Raw genomic sequence first — 24,770 nt, 5'->3', positions numbered from 1 at the left:
CATTTCAGTTTCCAGCCTATTTCATCAACTTAAGTCCTGTGTCTTACTATATCTTAACTAGAAAAAATGACAACAAGATTCTAACTCATATTAAACTATGAATAGAGCTAACCCTATCAAAATAGTAACGGATATTTGAAATTCATAGTAAGTGGTACCTTAACCTCTCAATCTTTTAATTTCATTTTAAACCATCATGGTATTAGCTCCTCAAAGATGATTTCTCAACACACTCATGTAAAGAGAAAACTGTCCAAAATATAGAGAAATTTTAGATAATTTCATTCCTCTTTATGGAAGTTTTGAGGAAGAATTAACATTCTTTATAGGGGAGCCTTGTATACTTACCCAATCCTCAAGCCTCTAAATCACAGAAATGTTGCTAACTCAGCCTTTTTTTTTAGTCATTGTCAGTTCTGACAATATAATCACCCAGAAAACTGTTTTATTTTGTAGTTGTTGCCCAACTTTCAAAAGAATGCACTACAAGTCAGTAATCTTGGTAGAACCCTCGTATTTATATATATTGGACAATTGTGGGAAAGGAAAATGTGTAGTACTTCTGCTCCAATCTTAACTCTCTTGTCAAATATGTTTCACAATAATTCAGAATATTTAAAAAGATAAAAACTCATGAAATTAATCATTGAGAAACAATTTTTTGAAGAAACAATTTAATTTTAGGTTTTAGAAATAACACATTCTCCAGTGAGAAAAGATTGGCTTTTGCCCAAAGAGAAGGCCTGGCCTTTGCTGCTGTTTGCCTGAGGGCCTTGCGTAATACCAGCTAATCTAATAATACGATTTAGGGTGGGGCCAGGCCACATCATATAGTCTTAGGTTGAGGCCTGGCCACACCCACATAGTCCAGAGGGCGAACAATGTGACTTAGAGTGGGGGCTTTGGATCACATAGTATCAGTACACCAGAAAACTTGAAGTAAGTGGGCAATCATGCCTACATGATGAGCACCCGCCCCTCACCACCCCCCAAACAAAACAAAACCAAAACACTCAGGACACCAACCTCATGTGAGCCTTCCTGACTGGAAGCACTCTGTGCATGTTGTCACACATCAGTGCTGTGACAGTACTATGTCCTGACTCCACAGCTAGAAGACAACTCAAACTGCATTTGAAACCCTCCTAGACTCTGCTCTGTGTGTACCTTCTTTTGACTAATCTTAATCTGTATCCTTTCCCTTTAACAAACCTTAACCATGAGTATAACAGTTTTCCATGAGTACTTTGACTCTTTCTAACAAACTATTAAAACAGGTAGTTTGGGAACACCCTCCCCCGACCCTTGCAAACTTGTAATTAGAGTCAGAGTGAGGGGGGTTTTGAATAAGGACTGTGCCTCTAACTCTGTAGTTGACCTAAACTTCTCATAAGGGATCCCCAGATTTGTTTGAGTAAAAAAGTCACAGCAAGTTAACTTGACTGCCATTTTGGAAGTATCAAGCCGTACTAGGTTAATAGTACAGGATGGAGTTATACTGGCCTTGTCTACCCTTAAAGTAAGCACAACCTGTCTTTGAAGTTTAAAGATCAGTGACAACTCTGGTATATATTACTACATAATAAATGTCTTTTCTATATGTTTATAGGGCTTTCCCATAAGAAAAGACTTTAGATGGTGGAAATATCTCCAAATATCAACAAGCCTCACAAATTAAGGCCAGGGTAGCAACAACCTGAAAAAAAAATGTTAAGTAACATACTCTATTAATTTATTTATATGAATTTCAAAGCTAGGAATATAATCTATGTTGATAGAAGTCAGAATAGTGGCTCCTTTGGAGTGGCTGGAGTGGGGGGATGGGATTTGAGTACTGACTAAGAGAGTCATAAGAGTCATAAGAGTATTCCAGGGAGTTCTTTGACTTGACTTGGGTAGTAGTTGCATGAGGTGGTATACGACACTATACAATTAAGATTTGTACACTTTTGGTACATTTCTAGTTTTTCAAAAAGCTGTACCTCAACAACAATATGAAATCCTTAGCCACATAATAAAAGAAACACTGAGGATACGAGAAAAATATTTACTTGGTGTCTAATATGTGTCAGGTATCCTGTTAGTATTTGGGGATACAGCATAAAGTAAAAAATAGAAATGACACCTGCTTATAGATGACTGAATCAGCCATTTTTAGCCTTTAAGCAATTATCAGCAACAGCTTGCACTTTAAGATTCAACATGTCTTTATCCTCTAGGATCAACTCTATAAATAAACCTTTCATGATTTTGCATATGAAAGGTTTTATAAATAAATTCTATTTATTTTTATTTGTCCAGTTCAATCTATACAATTTCCACAAAGGTTTTTAATGTCTCACAGCCAGTGGTGTCTTATCTATACTTTGAATTCCTTTTGACTTACAAAATAATCACACAGCACAGCATTTAACTGTTCTCAAACAGTCTGTGGGTGTTAAATTTTTCCTCTACCCAAACTGTAAGTTCCTCTAAGCTCCTCGAGACTAACGATCATATCACATTTTTCTTTGGAAAGTTTCACACTGCTTAGCAAAGTGTGGGTTTTGTGATATATGCTTAATTACTTGTGGGCAAAAGGAATGAAAACTTCACTTTAACCATATTGAACACACTTAAGAATAGTTTAAACTTCAGGAAAAATTAATCCTTAAAGTAATTACTATTCAGGATTTCATTTTCCCATTTTTTTACTAGCTCACTTTTTACATGCTAGAAAGAGATAAAAGTTATTGTTGACATATTGTTCTGTTCCCTGTGGCTCAGTTCTGATAAGTGAAGAGAAGCTATTCTTATCTCTTTAGTACCAGTTTTTTTGCTTTAATGGAACAGGAAAAGCATTCTAGGTAAAACATTTGTCTCCAACAGTTCTTACCTCCTGATTATTTAACTTAGTATAGAGTTGTCTAAAATAAAAACTACATTTCCCAGCTTTCCTTGCAACTAAGTATGGCCAGGTGACTGCGGTAGGTGTACTTTCAGCTGTCTTTGGTTCCTCCTCCTCCATTGGACTGCTACTTGGAATAAGGTCATGACTGTGAGTCATCTTGGACTATTAAGTGAGGACAACACCCTAGAAATGTCAGATTAATGAGAAGGTTCCCATGTCCCTGGATGAATAATACATCAAGAAAGGACAATATTTCAGGATACCCATGTAGCCTGTAAGATGCTTAAGACATCCATTGTTTAAGCTACTGTTATTCTGGGTCTCATTATATATATAGCTTAACCAGTTCCCCACCTTATCCATGGGGTAATCACAGAATGGTGACATTTGGCACAGAATGATTCTTCCCTTCCCACACAATACTTTAAGGAATAAACCGTGTTTGGTTCCAAACTTTGGGTAGATTACTTGTTTGTATAAGAAAACCAAACCTAGCTTCTAATATCAAAAGGCTAGTTAAAAATGATTTGTTTTGAAGGTAACTACCTCTAATCTTTCCCCCCAAAGTCCCATTCACACACACAAACATACACTCATATGCATACTCACACTTAATCATGGAGTGTTACCTGGCATTTGGGTAATCAACTGGATGTCAAGTTAAAATAACTAAAAAGAACTGTGTGACTAGTTTTCATTACATATTTTATATTGACTTTGAGTATTGCTGCTTTTTAATATCTAATCTTGACTGCCTCCTTGAAATTGGCTTTTGTCTGCACTTTGTAATATTTTCTGAAAATTTAATGTATCTAATTATACTAAAGAGTTAAAAATATTAATCTACTGAACAATAATTCATAATTTCAAGGCTGCCAAAATATGAATAACTTTTATTTTATATATTCAACTTTGAAGTTTATATGGCTATACATATCTCAATACCTTAAACTCTTCCTGTATATTCAAGCATTCTATTTCTGTCCTCACAGAAAAATGTCCTTCTATCAGGGTTAAGAATAAACTTACCCATGTGTATCTTCAATATTATCTTACTCATCTCATCTTTTTCTTAAAGGTTCTTTCCTTCTATCACCCCGTCCTCCTTCTATCTCAAAAAAACACACACAGGCAAAAGTCTTTCTTGGACATTAATATTTCTTCCATGCATTTCTCTGCTTTTTTTAGACAAAAATGACTATTATCAGTGTTTTCATTTTCTCATTTCTCATTTAATCCTTACTTTATTCCTTACATGTGTCATGTGATTCCATCTTTATCAGGTTACTACAAGTGCTTCCATTTCACCAGTCACCTAAATCTCCAAGGACATTTATTCAGTCTCCACTTTCCTTGACTCTCTAGACATGCTGCACAGTCCTCTTCTGGGAATTTTTCTTTGCCTTTTTTTTTTTTTTTTTTTTTTTTTAGGATTGATACCCTTTTCCAGAATTCCATGGTTTCCTCTGGTTTTTGCCCTTATTTTGACGGAGTGATATGGTAACTTCCTAAAACATCACAGAGAGAGGAAAGTGTTCCATTGTTTTTCATCCTACTTGATCTGAAAATATCTTTACTTTGCTCTTTTTGGTAACTGACAATTTGAATGAGTACAGAATTCTAGACTAAAAAAAATCTACCATTAAAACTTTGAAAATATTCTGTAATTGTCCTCTTGTATCCAATGCTGCTGATAGGTCTGATTTTTGTTCCTTTGTTGGTAAATGCCTTTTATGTTTGGAAACTTTTATAGGTTTATTATTATTATTATTATTATTATTAGTTTTTATTCTTGATTTTTTCTCACTTAAAAAAACAAAAACAAAAACAAAAAAAACCTCTTTCTCTTCTCCTGACTGAATATTAGTCAGCTGGATTGGCCCTGCAATGACTCCTTCTTTTTTTTTTTTTCATATTTTCTGTTTCTGTCTTTATATCCTCTGTTTTATATTTCTTTGATTTTTATCTTCAAAATTTCCAGTGAATTTTTTATTTAAGGAATCATATTTTTAGTGTCTCAGAGCTCTATTTCATACTATGGTTGCTCCTTTTTCAGAGTACTTTGTTTCTTACAGATCCAATATATTCTGAATACTGGAGTATATAAACCAGGGTGCTTTAAAAGGTTTTTTTTTTGTTTGTTTGTTTTTTAGTTCATGAATTCCGTTAACTGATTCCTTTAGAGTTAGTTATTCTGTTTGTCTTCCTCTTTCACAGTGGTGGTTTTCCTGATTTGCCTGTTGATTCTTCATTGCATATTCATACATATAAAGGACTCATCACTGATGTGGTTTTCCTTTACTTTTAGCAAGTAGGATGTCTTCCAGGTTTCTCTGCTGCGTGGAAATTGTGAATAGCTAGCTAGCTTAAGGAGGGCAGGGCCAGAAATGCTGAATATCATGTTTCACTTTAGGATGGGTAGGCAAGTAGTTGCTCTCTGGATGCTGGCCCTGAATGCAAGAATGATAGTGGTTTTGCTCTGTTTGCCAACATAAAAGTTTTCACTTCTCTACTATTTGTGCAATTAATTTGGAGGAGACTTTGGTGGCTTTTTGGTTTCTGTTTTTGTCTACAGGCAGATTTGTCTTTGCCTGATCTCAGTGTGCATGGATAAAAGAAAGAAATATGTGGTGATTGACTCAATTGTACCGTATTTAGAATAGTATCTCCATTTTAAGCCCTTATTCTCACTTCTACCCTTGCCATTCCCCCACTCAACTCACTTGTAGCCTCTTCACTAAATTCTTTTAGGCCATAATTTTGGGTATTGTTACTAGTCATATCACTACAATTATCTTTGTTTTCCAGGAAGTTACTGAAAAATTTATTTTCCTTCCCTTCTCCACCTACCATCTTCTCCCTAACATAAGCACCTATATACAAAGACATGTATCTTTTTTCTTTTATTTGTTCCTTGGTTTTTCTACTTCAACATTTTTATTTCAGGAGTGTCTAGGAAAGAACAGTTGGCAGATTTTATGCCAAGTCCACCATCTTGAACAGTAACCCAAGAATAACTCTCTATATTTTATAAGCATATATTTTGCCATTGGGTAAAACATATCACAGAATCCTCCCTAGCTGACCATCCCTTGGTCACATGACTACCTCTACAACATTCTTGTTAAAAGGGAAATAGAATCTCTACTAAGGTAATGGGAGTAGCTCACATTTCTTTAGCTTTTTTTTGGTACTCAAAAAATCCATTTTATTAATTAAGGAAGATAATAAAGGTAGTAGTTGGGTTGGCAACCAATAGTGTGTTCCAGGGTAGTGATTTTTTATTCCTTCCCAACATAGTTCATTAAAATTTTAATGAAGCTTATTTTTATTTTTTATTTTTTGGGCTGCACTTATGGCACGCAGAAGTTCTGGGCCAGGAAATAGAACCCATGCCACAGCAGTAACCAGAGCCACAGCAGTAATAACATCGAATCCTTAACATGCTGAGCCACCTGGGAACTCTGGGAAGCTTTATTTATTTATTTTTTTGGCCACGTCCAGGGCATGTGGAAGTTCTAAACCAGGATCAAACCTATACCGCAGCAGCTTGAGTCGCTGCAGTGCAGTGACAATGCCAGATCCTCAACCTGCTGCACCACAAGGGAAATCCCAGGGAAGCTTACTTTAGAATTAAGTCTTTTATTTATTTATTTATTTATTAAAAAAAATTTTGGCCAGGCCCACAGCTTACAGAAGTCCCAAGGGTAGGGATTGAACCCACACCACAGCTGCAACCCAAGCCACAGGAGTGACAATGCCAGATCCTTATCTCTCTGTGCCACCAGTGAACCCCAGAATTGGGTCTTTTATTAATCAGCATTCCCCAGCAGTAAACTGTCAGCCCCAAGTAAGAGACTGAACTGGGGTGTAGTTTAACCCCCCGTGTTGCAAGTGGGGGTAGGGAAGAAGCAGGATAATGAACTGAGAATAGGTAAAATCAAAAAAGGCCTATAAGCTAAGGCTGTGGGATGCTAGTGAGCTGAGCAGACCTAGTGATCTTACATACTGAGATACTAAGAGGCTGATGGGCTGTAAATAAGTCTGGACCTTATTTATTTACTTATTTTTTGACTGCACCCACAGCATATGGAGAGTCCTGGGCCAGGGATCAAATCTGAGGAGCAGCTGCAACCCAGCCTCACGGGATCCTTTAACTCATCGTGCTGGGCCAGGGATTGAACCTGTGCCTCCACAGCCCCGGTCGCTGCAGTCAGATTCTTAACACACTGTGCCACAGTGGGAATTTCAAGTCTGAGCTTATTAATACATCCTGTCTCATGAGGTGACAAGGCTGAGAATGAAGGGCTAATATGCTAAGGATGATGGAGCATAAAGAAGAGTGAGCCAAAAACCTGAATGACTTTGTTGAGCCACTGAAAATATGTTGAAAACACTCCATCCACCCTGAGATTTTCTGTTTTTAAGACAATTTTGAAATAATTAAGGCAATTTTAGTCAAATGATCTAGTTACATACATACACGTATTGTACATCTTGATATGTTTTCACATCAAACAATACAGATTCCACTTTAGAGATGCTCTGTAACTTATTTAAATCAACCTCTATTGAACATTTTTTGGTATAATACATTTTTATGTAAAATGAATTTTAATTGGTTGACCAACTACCCATTAATTTTACACTACTGAACTCAATATTGCCAAGATAATCATACAGTCCCATTTTGTCACTGTCAAATCCTGATTGTCCACAAGACTAAATTCCTTAAATTTAAAATTAAGTCTCTCCTTACAGACTAGTGTGTATTTAATTTTAATTTTATTGTCACTACCTTCTAGTAAGAACCTTCTACTGTAGACAAACAAGTTACTCACCTTAGAATGTACCCGCAGTCTTGTTTCCCTGTTTTTGCTCATGCCATATTTTCTGGATCATCTCCTTCTCTTCAGGAGAAAGCTTTTCATCAGACTGTCTTTCCATTAACATTTTGGAAAATTGACCAGGCACTACAAAGGGTACAAAAAGAGTTCTTAAAAATTCAATGGGAGTCCCTGTCGTGGCGCAGTGATTAACAAATCCGACTAGGAACCATGAGGTTGCGGTTTCGATCCCTGCCCTTGCTCAGTGGGTTAACAATCTGGCTCAGTGGGTTAACAATCTGGCGTTGATGTGAGCTGTAGATCAGACCCCTAGCCTGGGAACCTCCATGTGCCGCGGGAGCGGCCCAAGAAATGGCAAAAAGATAAAAAAAAAAAAGAATTCAATGAACTATATTTCCTTATAGATCAGGCCAGCCTAATAAATAATAAGATGCAAGGAAGCTATGTAATTTAAAATTTTTCTAGTAGTTACATTAAAAAAGTGAAAATAGGTAAAATTAACTTTAATACACTAACTCAATATATACCAAATATTATCTCAACATATCATCAACATAAGAATTAAGATATTTTACATTTTTTTCTTTGTACTAATTCTTTGAAATATGGTGTGTATTTCATATTCAATTTGGACCAGCCACATTTCATACTTGGCTAGTGGCTATCCTACTGAACAGGGCAGTTCTAAGTATAGTCTAGATGTCCTTCTTGTCCCTTAAGCCTCTGAACTGTGGTGAGAACAATCTGTCATGTGAGTTCTAAGAACATATTGTTAGTATCTCTCATTATCATATGACATCCCTAAATTATTTACTTTTCGATGCATTTGTCTTCTCTCATAGCTAACCTGTAAATTCTTTTAGGGCTGGAATCATGAACTAATAAACTCTCAAGGTTGTAAATATTTTTAACAAAACCACCAGCTAAGTCTTCTCTTGATTCATGGTGTCCCTGCAACTAGTTCCTCTTAAGTAAGCCTCTGGAATTTACTTAAAGTCAAATCCAGTCGTCAAGGCCTCCAAGCAACCTAAAGCAGACAACTTCTCTGGCTAGTGCTAGTAGGGCATCTTCTTTTTGGGATCTGAAATCATTTCTCTCAAGTCTGCATCTCTTGAACTCACATGAAACAAATCTATGCAACGTGATGAATTTTTAGTATGTGGAGATAGTCTCAGTAGCTTTCTCTCTTCTATGCGACTCTTCCCAAGTACAAAGAGTACTTCATCTGCCATGCTTTTGAGTGCTCCTCATCATTTTGCTCCTCTCTGAAATAATTCCCACTTCTCTGAGGTCTTAAGTGTTTGATCTAGAACTGAATACAGAAATCCAGAAGAAGTTTGGCCAGTGAAGCGGATAATTGGATCCCTATCGGCTACTTCACTAGAAAACAGGGTTCTACAGGGCGTCAAGACAGTCCATATGAGGGCAATGGAAGAGAAAAAGGGAACCATGATACATTGTTAACTCATACCGCCTCTGCATGCCATGCTTTAGTCTAGAACTGTACTCACATACACCACACAGTTCTTGAAGTGAGGTTTCCTTAATATCATCTTCCTGATTTTCAATTGAGCCAAGGAATTTTCAGGTTTTGTTTTTGTGGGGTTCATGTGAGAAAAGGACCGGCTGGAAGAGGAAACTTTAAACTCTAAAATCAGAATTTAGAAAGCTTAAGGAAAGTGGAACATGAGACCAAGGAACCATGTATAAAGACCAGCAGCCAGGATTTCTGGCTGGTGATGACGATGGCAATTACCCAGTTCTTCATTCACACTCAGGGCTTTCTCTCCTTTAACTGTAACAGGAATTACCTCCTCCACGTCTCCACTTTACAGAGAAGGGCGGAGAGAAGATGCAGCCGACTCAAGTAATTGCACGGAAAAACGCTCAGGTCCGACCTGGTGGGGGCACCCAAAAGACTCGGAGTCCCTGGAACGCGCGCGCACGCGCCCAATGCCCGTCCGGGGGCGCGCCCTCGCGGCAAGTCTGCTTCCTCTCAGCCTGGTTCGGCGGGCGAGAGGCGGGTCGGCGGCGCGCGCACCCGGGCGGGGTGGGGCTTGGGGGAGCCGACGTGCCGACGTTGGCGCCGCTGCGGGCGGGTGACGTGTAGGCGCGCGCCTGCCCTGCCCCCTCCCTCCTCGCCGGGGCTGAGCGTCTGTCCCGCGGTCGGGCAGTCCTCGCGGACCCTGCTGGGTCAGTGGGAGGGTGCCGGCCATCCCGGCGTGGGGTGCGGACGAGGACGTGGCGGGACAGCTTCCCGCTGGCATCCTCACCTCTGCCTTCCGCTCCCCAGCCGGCGTGGGAAGTAAAGATCAAACTGAAAGGGAGGAAGGCGCGGAGGCAGGAGCTTGCGGAGTGATGGGAAGCCCATGAACCAGGGCCAAAAGGTGAGGAGGTGGCACTGGGAGAAGGGGTGCAGTGGCCTGGGGAAGCCGGTGGCAGGCGGAGCCTCGAGGGCACGCGACGCAGTCGGGGTACCCCTCGGGCGATTCTCCTGCCCTGGAGGCAAGCCCAGACCTGTCATCCCTCTCGGGACCGAAGACTTGTCCGTGGTCTCCGATGGTCTCGTCCTACTCCTGAAATTTGTAGATGGGCCTGGGGATCAAAAATGAACCCGAGGCAGATGTTGCCAGGGTGTTAGGCCACAACGTGATGACCAGATGGGTGATTTTTTTTTTTTTTCCCTGTGCATGGGCTGTGTATTTTAATTAGGTTTTTTTTTTTTTTTTTTTTTGGTTACAAAGATGTGATAACTTTTTCGCTTTCTTCCGGTGGACTTTGGGAGTGAAATAAGCTTCCTTGTATTTTTTTACTTACACACTGAAAAGACTGGGTAGGGAGTGACCCATAGTGAATTGTGGGTGAATTTAGCAACCGAGGAGTCTAGAATGTTACTTTGAAGTAAGAGTGTTCTGTGTGCGAGTGTGCTACTGAGGTGTTGTGGATACCTGGGCATTTCTTTTAAATAGGCTTTTTGTGATACATTACTTTATCTGAATGCAGTGTGTTCATGTATTTTGCTATTCTCTGGTTTAAAAGAGGCTTCATTTTAGCAGTAACTAAAAGTTTGGTAAGTGGTATCACATGTGCAGTTCAAACTGGTAATCATATTTTTGTCTTTCTTGCCCTAAGTAAAATGAGCGTGAATAGGTGTTATCTGCCTCACCAGATTTCATATTTCATAGATGGAAATCATTTTTCTGATTTTCGAAGTGTTCTCAAAAGTCGAGAATTCAGTTTTTGATTCCTCCCTGTACTGTGCTCCTGTTCATGTATCTTTTATTTTGGTTGTAATAATATTCTTATTTATTTATTTTTGTCTTTTTGCCCTTTCTTGAGCAGCTCCCTTGGCATATGGAGGTTCCCAGGCTAGGGGTCTAATCAGAGCTGTAGCCACCAGCCTACGCCAGAGCCACAGCAACTCGGGATCCGAGCCGCATCTGCAGCCTACACCACAGCTCACGGCAATGCCAGATCCTTAACCCACTGAGCAAGGCCAGGGATTGAACCTGAAACCTCATGGTTCCTAGTCGGATTCATTAACCACTGTAGCTCCACGGGAACTCCTATAATAATATTCTCGCGTTAAGAATGGCCCTTAGGGAGTTCCCATTGTGGCTCAGTGGTTAACGAATCCGACTAGGAACCATGAGGTTGAGGGTTCAATCCCTGGCCTTGCTCAGTGGGTTAAGGATCCCGCATTGCCATGAGCTGTGGTGTGGGTTGCAGACGCGGCTCCAATCCCACGTTGCTGTGGCTCTGGCTTAGGCCAGTGGCTACAGCTCCAATTAGACCCCTAGCCTGGGAACCTCCATATGCTGAGGGAGCGGCTCAAGAAAAGGGCAAAAAAAGGAAAAAAAAAAGATGGTCCTTAGAGATGCCAGTTAAGTGTAAGCTAAATATTTTAGTGAATTGTTATTTGAGTGAATTAAGTTTTCATTGCTTAACTTTGTGATCCCTGCTGAATAGATTTAGCTTTCAGTTGTCATTCATTTACTCATGTCTTCACATCTACTGGGCATTATGCTAGGCCTAGGGATTTGAGAGATGAGGATGTCTGTACTTACAGAACTTTTGATAGAGAATTCTAACTAGGGTTCCTCTTGGTGCCATGGATTGCTAGTTGACCTAAGCAGTCTTTTTGCAATAAGTTATTGTCAGTGTTTATATGTAAGTGATGTTGAAAGAGGAGCAGATCATTTTACTTACTTGAACACCATATCTTGATTTTGCCTTTGACCAAAAAGATACTTGTATTTTGCTAGTTAAGAGGAGTAAGTTTTCTTTTTGCGAAGTTGGCTTAATTAGCTTAATTATAAAGTTCACAGTTGGAAATCAGTTTCTGCCTGAAAAATAATACTTTGTTTCCAGTTTTACATTGGTCTGATTGATTTATTTTTTAATAACTTGTAATTCATAAGAGGTCTATGCCCAAAGCATATTCATCAGGAAAATGTATAAACTTGTTGATTGAAGTAAATGTGTTGCCCTATAGTACCTTCCATGGGGAGGTAGTTAGCATAAGCCCTTTCAGTACGGAATAGTGCCGATGTAGTATGGCACAGTTTTCAACTTTGAGCAGATATCTACCTGAAACTGAAATCTTAGTAAACACACATTTATGGAAAGAAAAAATGCATAATTACAAAGGAGGAGTGAGTAAGGTATCTAGTATGTATTTAGTAAGCATCCGAAGGCAAGCATTACGTGACTATAATCCTACATTGTTCTCTAAAGTTACCTGAAGTAGGGATTGGATCTTATTTCTTGTCTCTTTTGCCTGGTTTAGTACTAGAACACAGCTGACAGACCCATATAGATGTTCATTCATTCAGTATGTTCCATCTCATTTGAGTAGTATTTTGCTTGTAAATGGGCAAGCATGTATGTTTGAGTGAGTTTGTCTGCAGTTTGTCAGTGTCATTTTCCTGCTCTCCATTGACTATGATAATATCTTCTAGATTGTCCTAATTTATTTCTAAAACTATGTCCCTGTGATTCAGAGTTAATAAAATTAAATTCATGTTTGATTATTTTAATTTAATTAGATTATTCTGCTTGAAAAGAGCATTAAAAAGTCATTTTGTAATCCCTCATTTATAAGAAAATTGATACCTCAAAAAGTTACTGATTTTTTTACCATCAGACAAAAATTGGCATGTAAACTAATTTTATTTTTATTCTTCTTCCTGCTACATTCTGCCTCATCATTGTTATTTGAATAGAATCATTCTTGGGGAGCTTTATAAATTAAGGTAGATTCCCATTTTATCTTCCTGGTTTTGGAGTTTTGGGCTAGTTTTCCTCCACTTCCCTCTTCAAAGAAAATTCTTAGGAATTGCATTCATTATCAAAGATTTGAACCGACGTGGAAACTTAGGGTGGAATTTGTTAATTAATTAATTGAAAAATGTAATATGTAATAAATTTACAGGTTACAGTAAGCATTCTCAGGATATGTTTTAGTGAGATAATTGGCAAGAAATATTTATTTATTTATCTTTTTTAGGGCCGCACCTGCACCATATGGAGGTTCCCAGGCTGGGGGTCGAATCAAAGCTGTAGCTGCTGGTCTACACCACAGCCACAGCAGTGCCTGATTTGAGCCGCATCTGCGACCTACACCATAGCTTATGGCAATTCCATATCCTTAACCCACTGAGCAAGACCAGAAATCTGACCTGGGTCCTCATGGATGCTAGTCAGATTCCTTTCTGCTGAGCCATGACAGGGACTCTGAAATTTTTGTATTTGAAGAAGAGAGTTACATCTAGTTGTATAATGGCTAAGCCAAAGATTGTCAAATTAATCATAATTTCTGGGGGTGGTGCTGTAAATGTAGTTTTCAATCCCATTCTTGGGTATCTATCCGGACAAAACTCTACTTAAAAGAGACACGTGCACCTGCATGTTCATTGCAGCACTATTCACAATAGCCAGGGCATGGAAACAACCCAAATGTCCATCGACAGATGATTGGATTCGGAAGATGTGGTATAGATACACAATGGAATACTACTCAGCCATAAAAAAGAACAAAATAATGCCATTTGCAGCAACATGGATGGAACTAGAGAATCTCATCCTGAGTGAAATGAGCCAGAAAGACAAAGACAAATACCATATGATATCACTTATAACTGGAATCTAATATCCAGCACAAATGAACATCTCCTCAGAAAAGAAAATCATGGACTTGGGAGAAGAGACTTGTGGCTGCCTGATGGGAGGGGGAGGGAGTGGGAGGGATCGGGAGCTTGGGCTTATCAGACACAACTTAGAATAGATTTACAAGGAGATCCTGCTGAGTAGCATTGAGAACTTTGTCTAGATACTCATGTTGCAACAGAAGAAAGGGTGGGGGAAAAATGTAATTGTAATGTATACATGTAAGGATAACCTGACCCCCTTGCTGTACAGTGGGAAAATAAAAAAAATTATATAAAAAATATTTGGAACGGAAAAAAAATAAAAAGGAAAGAAACAAATATAAAAAGTAGAAAAAAAGAAAAAAATGTCTGTTTTCATGAGACTGCCCAGCGAGTCCAATATCACCAATTCATATTGTTGAAGAACTTTTACATTAAAGCATATGAATTCAGGAGCCTTTTAATTTTGGAGAATATCTATTCTGTTAAGCCAGAACTTTTTTGGGGGGGGGGCGCTTTTTGCCTTTTGTAGGGCCGCTCCCGCGGCATATGGAGGTCCCCAGGCTAGGGGTCAAATCAAGCTGTAGCCACCTGCCTACGCCTGAGCCACAGCAACAGGGGATCTGAGCCGCGTTTGCAACCTACACCACAGCTCATGACAATGCCATATCTTTAACTGAGCAAGGCCGGGGATAGAACCCTCAACCTCATGGTTCTAGTGGGATTCATTAACCGCTGAGCCACGGCGGGAACTCTAGTTAAGCCAGGACTTTGAAAAGAGGAATGTAGTTTATCTCAGAATTATGGAGTAGTTAGGGAAGCAGTTGCTAATGTTTTCCAGTGTTTTTCAAAGACTTGCTAGGTCATTTTCAATTTCAGTGACTAGCAAGTTACTCAGTTGTGTATAGCTAAGAAGCATGGCATATACATTTGATAAAGGAAAACTTGGAGTTCCCATTGTGGCTCAGTGGTTAACGAATCCGACTAAGAACCGTGAGGTTGCGGGTTCAATCCCTGGCCTTGCCCAGTGGGTTAAGATCTGGCATTGCCGTGAGCTGTGGTGTAGGTTGCAGACGCGGTTCAGATCCCGCGTTGCTATGGCTCTGGCGTAGCCTTAGCAGCTACAGCTCTGATTAGACCCCTAGCCTGGGAACCTCCATATGCTGCAGGTGTAGCCCTACAAAAGACAAAAAAAAAAAAAAAAAAAAAAGAAAACTTATATTCCATATTCCATTCCAAGTGAGGATATCCTTGTTTACTGATGAGGCTTCTACTTGCCTTTGTAGGAAAATTCTTGAAAGTGAATAAAATGCCCAACAGGCTAATCAGATGGAATGATATAAAAATACTAGGAGTTCCCTTGGTGGGCACAGCCAAAAAAAAAAAAGTGGAGCTCCCTTGTGGCTCAGCAGGGTTAAGGATCCAGTGTTGTCACTGCTGTGGCACAGGTTTAATCCCTGGCTCCAGAGCTTCCACATGCTGCAAGTGTGGGCAAAAATGTTAAATTCTACTCTTATTTATAAAAAGAAATAACTAAGTCTTCATCTTGATTTTAAAAACTTAATTATAAAGTTATACATAAATTATTTATAAGAAATTAATATGAGCACAGTACTCAGTTTGCAGAAATAATTTCAGTGCATCTTTCCCCAGTGTGCTGCTGTTCAAGAGTGCCTTTATAGACCATTTCCATCTACTTTCTCTGTAAAGGCTAGTATTCCTCCATCTTCTGCTATCTTGTCTTAGTCTTGCGGAAGTCAGTTGTGGTTCCTGCCTCCTTCCCGACCACAAATAAAAATAATCTAAGTCAAATAGATTTGATTGAATTACCTGGATTTCGCCACTTTTCTCTAAATCACTGCCATACTTCAATTCAGGAATCCACTGTCCCTTCTTTATCTCTTCTCTTGGATTACTGTAACAACCTCCTGGTTGGTATCATTCTGCTTCAGGTCTAATCTTCCTGTGGTCCATCCCCTTCACTGCAGTTATAGTAATCCTTATCAAACACAGCCCAAGTCAGAAACTCTTTGGGAAATTTTTTATTATCAGAACAATTTTTTTTAATTAAAAATTTTTTATATTACTCTGAATTTATTGCATTTATAGTTGTACAGTGATTATCACAACCCAATTTTATAGCATTTCCATCCCAAACCCCCAGCGCATCCCCCCACCCCCCAACTTGTCTCCTTTACTATTAGAACAGTTGCTGAATAACATGGCTTATAAAGCCATCCATGTCCTGGTTCCTATCTGTCCAGCTCATTTGTCACGTTACATAATTCTTGACGATGATGTTCCAGTCTCTTCAGTTCCTTGAATGTGAAATGTTCCACCCCTAAGCTGGAATATGTTGTCCTTTTTACCTGACTTATTCTTCATCCTTGAAGCCTCAAGTAAAAAAGCTGCTTTTCCTTCCAACCCCTTTTCTTGGTAGGCTAGTTGCACCTGTTTTGTGCTCCAATAACACTCATTACTGCCCTCCCTTCTTTTTCGCGTCACCTGCGGCATATGAAAGTTCCTGGGCCAGGGATTAAACCTGCACTACAGCAGCGACCCAAGCTGCTTCAGTGACAATGCTGGATTCTTAAGGCACTGTGCCACGAGAGAACTCTTTGCCCTCTTTTATAGCAGGCTTCTTTTGTATTGAGATGGCTTATTGGCTTGTTTTTCCCACCAGACTGTGAGCTTTACAAGGGCAAGTACCAGATTGATTTTGCTCACTATGGTCACCCAGTCTGGGGTCAAGCATGTAGGGGAAATGCTACTTAAGAAATACCAGTTCAATAAGTGAAAGTTATTCCTGCATTGTTCTACCATGATTTTCCTGCTGAGCCTTCTCTTACCCTAGGGTTTCTAACAACTACTAACTCCTCTTTTACCCTTGCTTTTGCTTTTCTGCTGTATTAAGTTGAGATTTGAAAAAGCTTACACAAATAATTAGAATTAAATTTTGTATATGTATATTCTTAGTTCTTTGAGAACGGCATCAAGAATTGAGTAAATCACATTAGATTTTGATTTCTTTTGTGTTTGAGAAAATTTACTTGTTTGTAAAACCTGTTATGTCTTCTAATGATTTGAAATAAATCAAATCATTAATTTCTATGAAAAAATATTTTTTAGGTATTGAAATAAAGATGATAATCAGCTTAAAAAAATAAATGTGTAGGAATCCAGATCTGTACATACTGCCTTTTTTTGTGTGTGGAAGCTTTGGCCTCCCTTTATCCTTCCTGTCAGACCAGCCAGTCAACCAGCCATTATACAAATAGTTACTGAGAACATACTATGCCCCAGGCACTGTTTTAGGTGATGTAGATACTGCAGTGGACAAAACGAAGTTCCCACACTCCTGGGACTCTTATTCTATTGGAGGAACCTGACAATAGACACAGAAAATATGTGTCATGTTGTTAAGTGCCTTGAAGTAAAGTGGATCGGGTGGAAGAGAAGGATGAAGGGAAGGGTGTGGTTTTATACAGGGTGGTCAGGGAAGGTTTCTATGGTAGAGATGTTGGAGCAACGACTTGAAGGACGTGAAGGAGCTACCTATGTGGCATCTGGGAAGGAGGGATCTGTTTTGTGTAGGCCAGTGTGGCTGCCTACAAATGAGCATGGAGGAGAGTTATAGGGGATTGAATCAAAACGTAGGAGAAAACCAGGTGCCTTGAGGTTTTTGAAGTTAGCTCAGAGATATGGGGGAAACTTTTGGGGGGCATTGTGCAGAGGAGAGCCACAATGTTATTTGTTTTAGAAAAGAATCATTCTTGTTTATATGTGGAAACTACATTTTTAGGGAATAAAGGTGAAAATAAGGAGACTGGATAGGCCACGTCAATCAACTGGGAAGAGACGGCAATAATGAGGAGTGGTCAGGTCCTGGATGTATCTTGAAGGTAGAGTTGGGAGATGTTGTCGATGAATTGGATGGTAGAGCATAACTCCAAGTTTTTTTTGGCCTGAGCTGCAGTCAGAGTCGAGATGTGATGTATTAACGTGAGGTAGACTGCAGAACGAGGTTTGCAGTAAGAGATTAATTTTGACATTTTTAAGTTTGAGCTAGCTATTAGACATCTGAGTGGAGTTGTGGAAGAGGCAGTGGGTACCCAAATCTAGAGTATAGGTGAAATGTGCAGAATGGAGATAAGAATTTGGTGTTGGTTAGATTTTAAGTGATACTTAAAGCTTTGAAAGTGAATGGAAAGTGCCAGTAATGTAGGAGAAAAACCAATAGAGATTGTTGTCCTAGATGGCAAGTAAAACTACTGTCTAGAAGGGCTGGATCAATAACCCCTAAAGGAGATCAAATAAAGACTGGGAAGTAACAGTTTGGCAAGGTTGAGGTTATTTGTGACCTTCATAGCTCTTTTGGTGAAATAGTGGAGGTGAAGGCCTGATTCAGCTGGAGTTTTTGCTAGAGATAGGGATCAGACAAGTGAGGTGTTAATTGAAGACGGCTGTGGGATCAGCAGAGGTTTTTAAATATGGGAAATGCTATAGCATATTTTTAGGTTTTGGAAATCATCTTACTAGAGAAAAATATGTTACTAATAAGGAAAGAAGGGACAGTTCTACTCCAGCAACTTTATCACTATATCCCCACTTAATAAAATTTTCTTGAATGAATGAGTGATTAGATAAAAATATTTTTACCAGATGCGGTATTCTTTTTCTTTTCTTTTTTTTAAATCAGTGCTGAATAAGAAAGTGAGATAAAGAACACTTCAGTTAACACCTTTTTCAGAGCAGTTTGGGGGTTGATTAGGTTTCAGCCTTCCTTGGTTAGAGTAATTACCATCTTGAAGTTTACTTTTTCACTCTGGTGAATCAGGTGTTTCTCAAGTCTTTGCAGCTGCCTTTACAGATGGTCTGTTAAGGTGTGTCATCATTATGGACTGGTTTAATCTTTGCGTTCATTTTTTCCATTTTAACTTTTGAAAAGTTGATACCTATTTCAAAAATTTAGAGACCTCTTAATAGCTGTTACCCTTGACTTAAGAAGATACAGTGTTTAACAGAAGAGTGATGGAAGACAGATTTTTGAATATTCAGAGTAGGGTTGACAAGTAAAATACAGGATGCAGAGTTAAATTTGGATTTCAGGTGAACAACAAGTAATTTTTTTTTTTTTTTTTTTTTTTTTTTTTTTGGCCGTGCCTGTGGCATGTGGAAGTTCCTGGGCCAGGGATTGAACTTGCTGCAGTGACAACTTCAGATCCTTAAACAGCTGCGCCACAAGAGAACTCTAACAAGTAATTTTTTTTTAGCTTAAGTGTATGCCATTTAAGTATGTCCCAAATGTGCATGGGACATATTATACTAAAAAATTATTTGTTGTTTACTGGAAATTTCAGATTTAACACTGCATTCTGTAGTTTTAGTCTGCTAATCTGGCAACTGTAATTTAGAGAAAAGGATTGTATGATTGTATGATTTGTGTCTAAACACAAAGGTATCAAGTTTGGGTCTCTTGAAAATATAATCTTCATGGTATAGTCATACGTAACTCTGATGATCAAGAAGAGTGAGGCATCGTAAGAAACTGATGTTGCTGTGCCTGAATATTTTTAAAAATATCAGTTGAATATAGAGAAAGAGTATACAAACCAAGGACAAATAAAAGAAAATAGAATTTGTAAAACCTGTGATCCATCTCCTTGAAGAAACATTAAGGTTAGTAAAAACAATTTTTAAGCTACATTAACGGTGTGTTTCTTGGGGCAATTGCTAGGATGTTAAAAGAGAAAATAGGTTTATTTAACTATTTTATCTGCTGCTTTTATGCTAAGGAGAATGGAGAATGGACTCTGGATTGAAAATGGCAGAATAGATTGAGCTAAATGGAATTGTAGCACATTATGGGTGGTTAGTATTGAAAGAGCACCCAGATGTTCAAAGGTCAGTCGCTCAAAAGCCTGAGGATTTTCAGTAGTGTTTTCAGAACCTGCGATTTGACCTACATTCAGTTTGATTCTTTCATAACTCTTATCTCTCTTATTAACTTATGTGTTTATTTAAAACTTAATTAAAACTTAATTGTGGAACACTTCCAGAATAGAGGAAATTTCAGAAAATAATACAACAACCACTGATATACTTGACATGCAGATTTAACAAGTATTAATTTTTGTCTTACTTGCTTCAATTTTCTTTTAAAAATATTGATTTTTTTTCACTTTTGTCATTTTATTTAACTATTTTATCTGCTGCTTTTATGCTAAGGAGAATGGAGAATGGACTCTGGATTGAAAATGGCAGGATGGATTGAGCTAATTACCTTGAAGCTGGTGTAGATTGTTCTCGTGGATGTTTCTACATATTTCTATGTGACAGGATATAGACCAAGACCAAAGAAATGAGACTGATTAGCTTGGTGAAGAAAAAACTTAAAGTAGGGTGACAGGTTTCTCAACTATCTGGAAGTCACTCATGTGAAAAGAGTGCTTAAATTTTATAATTTACTATCATTAGGCAGTAGGGGTAGTTTTTTAAAAAGAGCTTTTAAGACTAGAAAGCAATATGTACTAGTTAGTGGCCCAGTTATTTTATGGTCTATACTTATATGGAAATTTAAAACATTAAAAAAATCATTGTTCAACTTATATAGATATATTTTTATTAAAAATCAACAAATATCATAGTTTTCCTGCTATCTTTATTGTAAAAATGGTTAACTAGGATTCTTCAGAGAAATGACTATATTACCATTTAAAAATTTGTTAAGGGCTCATGCTGTAATATTTAAGACATCAGGGAAGGTTAATTTTTAAAGTGTATTTCTCATGTCTGATGCTTTTTGAAGCATAGTGTTTCTTTCAGTCATTAAATTCTAAAAAGGTTGGAGGTGTCATTGACAAAACCTGATTTTCCTCTGAATTGTAATATATACATTTTGTTATATTTGTAAGAAAAATGGCTTAGAATTTAGAATATAAGAAAAGAATTGAGAAATATGGGCCTTTCAAATATCTTTCCGTTTAGGAAGCTGTGAGTAGCAGAGGATAGAGTCTGATAGGGAAGTGAGAGTTCAGCTCAGAACAAGGCACTGAAAAAACATTCTTCTGAACTATTTGTCAAGGTGCATTTCTGACTAATGGAAACAGAGAGTCCCCAGTTTTTGCAAGTAATTAAGTTTTTATTTATAAATACTGAAATGCACAATTCAGACAAGAATGTTAAGTAATGGTCATGGCAATACATTCTTTCAGAAAGAATAAGTAAAACATGTATTAATGTAATATAAAAGCATTTTAAAATTCTTTCTGTGTTTGTTCTAATTCATAATGCCCAATGAGTTAGTAATTTACCTGTTTTTATATTTCTTGTTTACCACATAATTTCATTTGAGCCCTGATTTTAGTGTCTAGATTTTCTGTACTTGAGAGAGATGGATAGAGATTTCATCTGCTCTTACCAGCTATGTGCCAACTCTTTTACATAGAGTTGATGTTGGGGTTATTTAAGAATTTCCTCTGCTATGCACAAAGCAATAAGTAAAGATCAAAGCTATCATCCCCTTTGACAAATACTTTTTTTGGATTTGGAGCATATAATCCTAGTTGTTTGGGTATAAAAACTTGCATCAGATTTCTGAAAGGTCACCAGTTGCATAGCTCATATTCAGATATGTAATGGTGCTTCCTGTAATTGTGATACAGAGGAACATGCACGTATACAAGGTCAGGAAAATCCTTCCTCTCCAAAACAGCTATGGCTGGCTCCAGAGCATCACTTGAGTTTTGGTTTGATGTATGAGGGTACTCTTGAGAGGAGGAAGTATTCACAGTTTCAATTCAGATTAATCTCTTCAAGGCTTGAATTCCTTGGGTCTGTCTTTCAGAGACTCATATATTAGGGTGTATTGAGAATTTTGCTTTTCTCAGACAATATGGGCCAGGACCTTTTCCATTAGAATTAAATGTGTGCTTCCTCCCATGTAGTGGGTCTGTTCCATGTGTTCTCTAGAGTAATGCATGTGATTCTTTGTTGCTTGTGGAGTGTTCTTTCTGACTGTTCCCCACAAGGATCAGCTCATAGCAACACCAACTAGTATCCATGAGCACGCAAGTTCCATCCCTGGCCTTGCTCAGTGAGTTAAGGATCCGGCATTGCTGTGAGCTGTGGTGTATGTAGGTCACAGACAGAGCTCCATTTTATTCTTAACAAGCCATCATAGATTTTGATTTATATAAAATGTGTATATGTATATACTTCATTATCTTGCCCTTTCTTTGTTCTCTGTGCTCCATGTGTTTCCCGACTTGATTGGAAACTATTAAGTGCAGTTGCTTCTTTCTTAAGAATGTGTTAGGCTCTAAAGTGACTTGTTGAGTGGAAATTATGAATAATTAAAATTTCCCTTGAAAATCCTTTAGGAGGACACCAGGTTGTCACAACATACTCTCAGTATATTGTGTACAGCCATGTTTCTCCCCCAAACTTGGAACATGTCACAATTTCTGAGGATGAAACAGGTGAAAAAGTTGGCTTGTGTTTAATGGCTATGTTATGTATCTTAAAATTTATTTATTTTGTCCATGCCCATGGAATGTAGAAATTACTGGGCCAGGGATCAAACCCTTACCACAGCAGCAACCCAGGCTGGCAGTGCTGAGTCCTTAACCCAGTGAGCCACATGGGAACTCCCATAAGGTTTTTTTGTTTGTTTTGTTTTTTGGCTATGCCTGTGGCATGTGGAAGTTCCCTGGCTGGGGATTGAACCTGAGCTACAGCAGTGACAACACTCAGTCCTAAACTACGAGGCCACATGTGAACTGTATATTTTTTTAGTTTTAAACATTGTAGTCATGCAAGATTTTCACAGTACAATATGCCTGTAAACAGACTAAGTGTGCACCGTATTCTCGTTGCTCATACCCATTCACTCTAGAGCATGTATTGAGTGTGTAAGGCAGGATCTCTAGTATTATTATGTCTGTCTCTATCTTATATTTGGACTGTTGTGTTTGAGTCACGTAATTGAATGCTTCTATGATATGACTCCAGTAAATTAATTGGTGGCAATAATGTACAATATAAGTAAGGAGTGCAAGTTCAGTGCAAATAAATACACAGTTTCTTTAGGATTTACCATAAAAAAATTGCCCTTTTTGAAATGGCATATTAGAGGATTATATACATATAATGTTTTACATATAATAAGGCTATTAATGCTGATGATGTTTTCTGAATTCTGGTCTTAACAGTATTAACTGTGTCACAACTCAAATTTTTTTTTTTTTTTTTTCTTTTGGCTTTTTTTTAGGGCCGCACTGAGGCATATGGAGATTCCCAGGCTAGGGGTCCAATCAGAGCTATGTTTGCCAGCCTGAGCCACAGCCACAGCAATGCAGGATGTGGGCCACGTCTGTGACCTGCGGCACAGCTCATGACAACAGCAGATCCTTAACCCACTTAGCGAGGCCAGGGATCAAACCTGCAGCCTCATGGTTCCTAGTTGGATTCATTTCCGCTGGCCACAATGGGAATTCCTTAATTTTTTAGACAGGTGATTTAAAATATAAATATTTCAGCTTTTTATCTATTTTTATTTTTATTTTTTGTCTGAGCCATAAAGGAACTCCCAGCTTATTGTTTTTTTAAAGATAAGGTTTGTGGGGCATATAATTCTATTTTAAATATTGAAATCTTGAATTGTAATTTTTATTCCATTCACAACATACTCTATCTTTTCAGTCTTTTTCATCTCTTACCTAATTATACCACCCTCCTAATATTTACCTGGTATCCATGATCACAAACAAGTAATTGCTTGACTTTATACTCATTAGGAAGTATAGCTTATCTCTTCTGGAGCTTTTGTTATTTGTTTATACTTAAAAATACTGTAACTGTATTTTCCTAAAGTTGCTGTCAAGCAGTTGGACTCTTTTTAGAGTTGAGAAACATAGGTTTGGAATGAGAAGGAAAATCTTACAATTTTTAGTGTAGTGCAACAGAATAGTGTATACTAGAATTCTAGCTTACTGGTCATTGGTTAATACTGTTTCACAAAGGGGAATGTATTTTTGTCAGATTTTTTTCTTCCCTGTTTGAATGTTAAAAAAGGCAGTTAATTCCTTCAAGGCAGTCTCTTTTTTATCTGTACATACATCTAATCAGTACTAAAAATTCATTCAGATAACCATGGAGGGTACTTCTGGCCAACAGAAAAAAATTGACTTTTGCGGTTTTAATCTTTTAAGAATTATATTTGTTCTGAGGGTTTCTTTACGTATACATTTGTCATTTAGTAGGCTGTACTAAATGTGGAATAAAAATTACTATGGTAACAATTGCTTTGTAGGCCAGTTTATCTTGATGAGCATTCACTGTAGTCTTAAACATCAGAGATTTTAACCATGAGCATTATGACGTGTCTTTAAGACCTCCTAGTTGAGTGTCCTTTCCTTTCGTTTGGATCAGCACTCAATCATTGCATTATTTAGGCTCCACTGTCCTCCTACAGTCTCTGTGTTATAAAACCTTAACATATATCATACCAGCCTTTGCTTCTTTGCCGTATTGTTGCCATTCTAAATGTATGGTTTCCAGTATCAGATGAGCATTCATTTGCTACTTGAAAAATTCTTTTCTAACTTGTTAATCAGTTTCCTCTCATTATTGGTGATAAGGTCAAACTTTTGCCTCTGTCTTCAAAAATTCCATCTCATTTTTTGCATAGTCTTGGCAGATCTCAAAGAAAATAGGAGTCATTTTGGTAGAATTCCCTTTTTACCATGTTTTTTCTTTCTCCGTTCACCTTCTGCTTCCCAAATTACAGATGTATCTGCACTTCCACTCATCCATCCCTCCATGCTCATCCTTCTGTCCAAATCTTATCTTTAGACCCATTCTTTTTTTTTTTTTTTTTTTTTT

The 24,770-nt window shown here is 38.0% G+C and overlaps 1 protein-coding gene and 1 long non-coding RNA gene across 10 annotated transcripts in view; one reads left to right on the top strand and one right to left on the bottom strand.

Moving 5' to 3' along the window:
• The window catches only part of LOC110260404 (uncharacterized), a 249,758-nt gene extending 240,046 nt beyond the window's left edge, over positions 1-9,712 (bottom strand). For 2 of the 3 annotated variants that reach the window (XR_014806470.1, XR_014806469.1), the window contains exons 1-2: positions 9,549-9,712; positions 7,732-7,863 (exon numbers count right to left, since the gene is read on the bottom strand). This is a non-coding gene — a long non-coding RNA (uncharacterized LOC110260404). Of the gene's footprint in view, positions 1-4,805; positions 5,341-7,731; positions 7,864-9,548 lie in introns of those variants that run through there. The other variant, XR_002343650.2, reaches the window with a different exon arrangement.
• Positions 9,713-9,841: 129 nt separating this feature from the next.
• ASCC3 (activating signal cointegrator 1 complex subunit 3) overlaps positions 9,842-24,770 on the top strand; it is a 325,213-nt gene continuing 310,284 nt past the window's right edge. For all 7 annotated transcript variants that reach the window (XR_014806468.1, XR_014806467.1, XM_084961374.1 and 4 more), the window contains exon 1: positions 9,842-10,124. The gene's annotated coding sequence lies outside the window, so the exon portion shown is untranslated. The remainder of the gene's footprint in view (positions 10,125-24,770) is intronic.

Source organism: Sus scrofa, chromosome 1, assembly GCF_054392235.1.
Source record: "Sus scrofa isolate SSC_HxYL_T2T_F1_AM1 chromosome 1, Sscrofa_HxYL_maternal_Yorkshire_Landrace_v2.0, whole genome shotgun sequence".
Lineage (NCBI taxonomy): Eukaryota > Metazoa > Chordata > Mammalia > Artiodactyla > Suidae > Sus > Sus scrofa.
This window is presented reverse-complemented; position numbering and strand designations above follow the sequence as displayed.